The 7,178-nt window shown below is 42.7% G+C and overlaps 1 long non-coding RNA gene across 1 annotated transcript; it reads left to right on the forward strand.

Moving 5' to 3' along the window:
• The first annotated feature begins 1,424 nt into the window (after positions 1-1,424).
• Positions 1,425-3,574, forward strand: LOC143510089 (uncharacterized). Its single transcript, XR_013129895.1, has 3 exons — positions 1,425-1,891; positions 3,065-3,250; positions 3,336-3,574. It is a non-coding gene; the product is annotated as an uncharacterized LOC143510089 (long non-coding RNA).
• The last annotated feature ends 3,604 nt before the right edge of the window (positions 3,575-7,178 follow it).

The raw sequence follows: 7,178 nt of genomic DNA on the forward strand, positions 1-7,178 counted from the left end.
CCCCCCCCCCCGGCTTACGTCATTTGAATTTCCTCTGTAGCAGATAATCCTTGTGTTAGGTCATATAGTATATAATACAGCCACACATCAAAGCTGTTTCTGACAGCTGACTGGTTTATACTTGACGTGTCGCGAGCGGCGCGAGGGTTCGCGCGGCGAAAATGACGTAATCGCAGTGGCACCGCCCGTGCGCGAGGGCCTCACGCGCTGTCGATTCGCGAGGTCGTGCACCTCTCGAATTTTGTAACTTCGCGCGCGCCGCTTCAGCGCGATGCACAGAGTCAGGGGCGCAGATGGAAATTCTGAAGTGAGGGGGACCAAGCTGTACAGTATATACGTTTATGCTTGTAGATCAGGGGTAATCAACTATATTTCTCCGCGCGCCAAATATGGCAGATAGCTCCGACTTGGCGAACGTAATTTAATGTGTTGAGAGGGGGGGTGGCGGCGAACGTAACTTGTTGAGCGGGGGGATTTAGCCTAAATTCTAGCACTTTTCAAACCTGGAACACAATGCAACTTTAAAATTCGTCAGGTAAATGTTTTTCCTTTCTTTTCTGCGCTCCAGATTTCTGTTTACTTTAACTATCCACCACTGTATTTCCCGCTGTTGGGCGGGTACCAGCCGGTTACGGTCGGTGCTGGATCAAACCATTTTCCAGTGGGAGGTGGGGGTGTATGCACTTAATGGAAACTAAGCACATAGGTAAAAAATATATATATTTTAGCCATTGCGCTTATTTTGAGTACAGAATTTTATATTAATGAAAGATTTTAAGATTATTTAAAAATGATAGACTTTAAATAAAAAATAAATTGCTGGGCTCTTTGATGGGCCCCCCTGGCCCTGGGCCCCGGGACAACAGACCCGGTTGTCCCCCCCTGTCGACGGGGCTGGTTACTATAACTACAACTTGACTCTCTACAGCTGGGGTTAGAGCTGTTATTACGACCCTCTACAGCTGGTGTCAGAGCTGTTACTATTAACTACAACCTGACCCCCTGTATCTAGTATGTGCATCTTGTACATAGCAAACAAAGCTTTAATGCAGAAATACACAATTTTTTTTGCCTTGATCCGCCATCTAGTGGTGACCATGTGCTGCAACATCAAATTCAGCACCTCAGCTGTGTATTCAGTTCTTCATGAGGAACATCACACAACCAACCTGACTCCAATACCCAGAATTCCTCACTCTCCCCAGCCTGAACAGCCATAATAAGATCATCATCACCAGATTATTGATTTCACCTGCATTTCTGTCCCTCTTTTATTTAAGCTCATTTCCCTTTTCATTAGTTGCGAAGTATTGCCTCATTATTATGTGTGCGTACCAAGCGTTTCCACGGCTACAGTTCTGGTTCCGACTTCTGCTTCTGTCCTGGTTTTTCGTTCCTAGCCTGCTCCCACGGATTTGGTTGCCTGATTACCACTGCCTTTACTCCTGCCTGTTCCTGGAGATCAGCCCTTCTCTACATTTCTGTGTTCCAATTAAAGACCTTTGATCTGCACGCGTCTCTCCGACTTTGTATCGTTACAGAATACTTCGCCTCCAAGCAGATGGCAGATCAAGAGGCCCTGAAACTGGTCGTCTCCTTGCAGGGACGTATGCTTGGACAGCACCAACAACTGCTCGAGGAAGTCAGTCAGTCCATGAATGTGGTGGTGGAACAACAGACCGAGCACCGGGCTCAAATGGCTAATTTAGGACGGACCATGCAAGAGATCACGTCTCGGCTCCAATCCCTGTCGCTCTTTGTGCAGAGAGAGGCGTCATCTGAACCGTCCCTGAGCAATGTTGAAGTTTTTTACTGCAGTGCTCTCTGTATTTCTCCGGCAACTCCAGCTCTGACCAGGAACGAATCAAGTTCTTCATCTCTCGGCTTACCGGTAAGGCTCTGGATTGGGCTACAGCTGTTTGGGTTACAGTTCAGCTAATGGCATATAGTGAATTTTTGTCACAATTTAAGGCTGTATTTGATCATCTCTACGAGGGTAGAGCATGTGGAGAGAGGCTCCATAAATTGAGACAGGCTAATCGCTCTGTAGCTGAATATGCCAGGGAATTCCGCACTATTGCGGCAGGTAGTGGCTGGAACAACCCTGCTCTTATCGTGCCGTTTCATAATGATCTTAACACAGAGCTTTTACATGAACTAGCCTGCCGAGATGATGACCTTACGTTGGATGGACTCATTGCGCTAGCCATTTGTCTAGACCAGGGGTCTCCAACACGTCGCTCGCGAGCTACCAGTAGCTCACCACCCCTTTCCGAGTAGCTCGCCAAAGGGCCAATGAATTACATATAAATTTGTAAACCTAATTGGTCCCATCGAGAAATCTGCTTAAATTTATGTCCAATCAAAATTCACAGTTGTCCCTCCCCTTCTAACACTAAATGATTATTCGCCAATTATACAACAGTTAGTTCACAACCCGACTGGTTGAGAAGTGTTCTAACCCTGCAGATATGTGTGATAACAGCACGGTATTCTCATTCTCTGTATCACTCCGCGGACGCGTTGTCAAGTAACGGCATGTACATATATTCACGATAACACACTCCCTCTCGTGTTCTATTGCTCAATTAGCTGCCAATCAAAAAGTTAGGCTGCCGTCAATATTGAATAAACCAGGGGTCACCCACGTTATGAGTCGCCCGCGGGCTTGTTTTAAAAATAGCTCACTATAGTGCCATGCACCAAAGCGCTGCATCGTTTATGTTTTTGCTACTATTATAGATTGTCCGCGGTTGCTAGCGGTCTTCCCGCTTAGCAATTGACACTCGCACACGCAACTTTCGTTCGCCAAGCTCAACAACTTCCGTTCGACGCCAATCACCCCCCCCCCCCCCCAACAACTTTTCGTTCGATTGATGCGTACTAATCTGGTAGCCCTCCGCAATAACTGGTATCCAAGAAGTAGCTCCCAGTTCCAAAAAGGTTGGAGACCCCTGGTCTAGACCAATTCATCAGAGAACGTTGAGTCAAAAGAGCTGGTCTACGTCCTTATGTTCAAACTGCACATTCCATTACTGATGTCAAATCCATTCTGTGTCTGGAGAATTCACCAGAGCCCATGCAGTGCGATTCTGCTCGTCTCACAGCCGAGGAGAGAGGAAGGCACTTAAGAGAGGGTTTGTGCTTGTATTGCGGTCAAGGGGGGCACGCCATATGTACATGCCCTGTACGCCCTCTGCGTTACCATGCTCCTAGTGACGAGACCAGATCCTTGTTGCGTATGACGGTGGTGAGTTCTACTGAAAGTCAGCTAGTGTCCAAGTCTTTGACTATAACTGTCGTTATTCACACTGAGTCCCCTCATTATCTTACAGCCCTTATAGATTCCGGTGCGGAGGGAAATTTCGTACAGGTGAGGCTGGTCATGGAGATGGGAATCCCTACCCGACCCCTGTCACGACTCCTCAAAGTAGCTGCCTTGGATGGGGATCTGGTTGGTCAGGGAGTTGTTTCGCTTTGTACGCAACCTAATAAACTCCACACTAGTAGTCTGCATTCTGAAACGGTGTCATTTCTCGTGCTTGAATCGGTATCTTATCCAATCATTCTTGGTTTACCCTGGCTAGAAAAACATAATCCTAATATATCGTGAGAACGCGAGATATCACCAGTTGGTCGCCTTACTGTTTTTCACACTGCCTAAGCCTTTCGTCTATATGTGCATATTCCACTAGTATTGAAAGCCCTAGCGATTATCCTGACATTAATATTCCAGAGGAATATCGCAATCTCTCTGCTGTGTTTAGTAAAGAGAAAGCCACACAGTTACCTCCTCATTGTCCATATGACTGCGCCATCGACTTGAATGAAGGGGCAACATTTCCTAATGCACGGGTTTACCTGCTCACACAAGAGGAGGAATCAGCTATGGAGCAATATATAGAGGAGTCGCTCAAGCAAGGATTTATTGAGCCCTCCACCTCGCCTCTGGCTTCTTTTTTGTGAAAAAAAAGGATGGAGGTCTTCGTCCATGTATCGACTATAGGAATCTCAATCAGATATCTAAGAAATATCCTTACCCTCTTCCATTCATCCCCTCAGCACTCAAACAGCTTAAAGAGGCCAGGTACTTCACTAAGCTTGACCTCTGTAGCGCTTTTAATTTAATTCGCATTAAGGAAGGAGACGAATGGAAAACCGCCTTTGTCACCACTAGGGGGCATTATGAGTACAGAGTTATGTCATATGGCCTTAGTGTGTCTCTATCATATGACGTCATTTCCGTGCCAAAACTAGGGTGTGCAAAAACACATTTTGGGAGCGTAAATATTCAACTTGCGAGCGTAAATGTGACAGTCGCGAGCACAAAAAGTCGAATTGTGTGCGTGTTTGTGTTAGTGCGCGTGCTCACCCTGTCGTTTTTCACGCTCAAGTGTTTTTTTCCTTCTCGATTTTACAGCGGTGCTTGCACAACAAGCACATTCACTTTGGATGTTTTTTGCGTGAGTTTTGACAAGGGGTGTTTTTGGGACTTTGGGGGCGGAGTCATGGGTGGTTTTAGCACTTTGAGGGCGTGCTCATGGGAGTTTCTTTTAGTCAATGCTATTGGCTGATGGCTCCTGTTTTTGTGAGTGACAGCACAGTACATAAAGTCTTTTCAGAAGATGGCGGAGAACGACGGGGTTGATTAAACTTATAAATACAATTTAATAGACAATCTTAAAATTTTCTAATGCTTGCATTCACTGATGTATGTAGTACCTATGATAATTTTTACTAAAAGTAGATTTTTGTACTGAAGCGTTACCATAAGTCGTTGTTTGAAAAAGCGAGCTTGGTTAGTTAGCTATAACATGGAGTTCAAGATACAACCTTAATGTCATGTTGGTAACATTAACATTAACTTTTTGATCGATTGCGCTAGAGAGCACATATTAAGTGGATTAGAAACCAAATACCTGTTACTGTTGCAAGGCGAGCCAAGGCTGTTTGTTTAGTATGTTTCATACACAGCAGCTGTTGAAAGTGCTTAAAGAACATTGACATTTTTAACCAGTGGTCTTATTGCAAACAGTTTTGGTAGGCCTTTGTGTGCTTTTTGAATCGGCATTCATTGAATTCCACTAACTTAATCATACCATAGCTACAGCTAATCTGCTCTAACAATAGTAATCTTTAAACTAACAGTTGGTAGTGGCTTAGTATGTTTTTAAGCTTTTTATTATGCTAATTGAGTATAAATTTTCCTAATGTAGTTTTCCTCTGTCTTTGCAGGACATTTTAAGCAGGCAAGTTCTCACTAGGTTGCTCTCTACACTGTAAAAAAAAAACGTAGATTTTACGGTAAAACGCTGGCAGCTGAGGTTGCCAGAACACCACCATAAAATTACGGGTATAACATTTTTTTCTTTAACGGTTGGAAGGCAAAGTCATTGTTGTTTTTACGGTTAAAACTGGTGCTGGAGTCAATATTTTACTGTAAAAGATAATGTTTTAACTGAATAAAAAAACAATGTTTTTCCCTAAAATTAACATGAAAACAACCTACATTGTAAAAAAAAAATCTGTTAAATTTACGGTAAAAGACTGGCAGCTGTGGTTGCCAGAACTTTACCGTAAAAAATGTCTATCTCTATGATGAACACATTACAACCATTATTATTTTACAGTATTTGATTGTGAAGTCCAACTTCACAGTAAATTACTGGCAGGCCGCCATCACTCGGGCTGCCCAGTTGTTGCCACATTTTAAGACAACAAGGAACTTTTATTTTGCCTTGGCAGCGTAATCATGCATGAAGCCGTGATCACACGTATTAAAAACAATACGTGAAACATGAGGGCAGGTCATTAGCACTGTAACATTACACAAACACGGTAGGTAGACTCAGACACTGTACAACTACATAAACTAATACAGGGAGACTTAAACTAACAAAACATATAATCAAATACATAATCAACAACAGCATGTCATAACACTTACACATAACGCGTATCAATAACGGAGCCGCGGGGGCTCATGGGAAGTAGCGCCGCCCCCAGTGGACCGACGCTACACACTTTTCCAGACTTTAAGCAGAAAAGCCTTACATTTTCTCAAAAATCAGCAGTGCGCCTTGTATGTGCACTGAATTTAAAAATCTGTCCCTGACACAGATACGTAATGTGTACGCTGGCAGCGATAAACTAACCAGAGAACATTACGTAAAACATAATTGAGTAAAGAACAGCGGGAGAAACGTCTCTACAGTCACCATTCGACTGAAGGCAGCAATGATAGCGCAAGACTTGAATATCGAAAACTTTTAAGTGCAGCTTATGGTCCAGAAAATACGGTATTCCTTATATGTATAAATATTTGACCCATATTTACAAAGACAATTTCTAAAATGGCAGTACATTGTCCTATATTTCAACATGCTTTACCTTTCAGCACTGGCCATGTTTTTAGCATTTTCTTTCTGTAGAAATCAACGTGCGATTTTGCTGATTGATGAATGGTTTTCACTGTAAAATTACTCATCAGCAAAATCTGTAATTTAGACTGAATTTTTTTTTTATTTTTAGGGTAATTCCTTGTTTACTACATTACGGAATTTTCCAATATATTTTACCTAAAATATTGAAATTAACATTTAAAATGTGTGTTTTCTACATATTATGACTGTAAAAATTAATTTTTATACTGTTTATTTTTTTAAAGTAAACTATTGCATCTGTTACAGTAATATACTGTTTTCTACTTTACGATCTTTTACTGTTGCTATTTTATAGTTTATTACCGTAAAATCAACAGACATTTTTTACAGTGTAAATTGGAACGGGCATTTACAAGAGAACCTATGGATTTAGATTATATGGAGTTTACATGTAGGCAGGAATTGTATCTTTGTAATGCCCTTTCCAGACACATTGATGTGCCTGCAGACATATTACATGCCTTGCAGGAACTATTGATGCTTGTGAAAGACCAGATAGAATGGAATAGTGGAAGAAATATGCCAATTGACAGTACCTAGAGAGACAGGGCGTCCTAGGTTAGACATTGAGAGAGAGAGTTTGCAGGAGCTCTTGGAAACTGACCTGCCTTTCCCTGCATCTCTAAGATGCTGGGAGTGTCAAAAAGAACAGTATTTAGATGAATGCAGGAGTTTGGTCTTTGTCGGAAAAGGCACAGCAGCACGAGTGATGAGGAGCTTGACAGTGTTATGCAG

Source organism: Brachyhypopomus gauderio, chromosome 3 (genome assembly GCF_052324685.1).
Source record: "Brachyhypopomus gauderio isolate BG-103 chromosome 3, BGAUD_0.2, whole genome shotgun sequence".
NCBI lineage: Eukaryota > Metazoa > Chordata > Actinopteri > Gymnotiformes > Hypopomidae > Brachyhypopomus > Brachyhypopomus gauderio.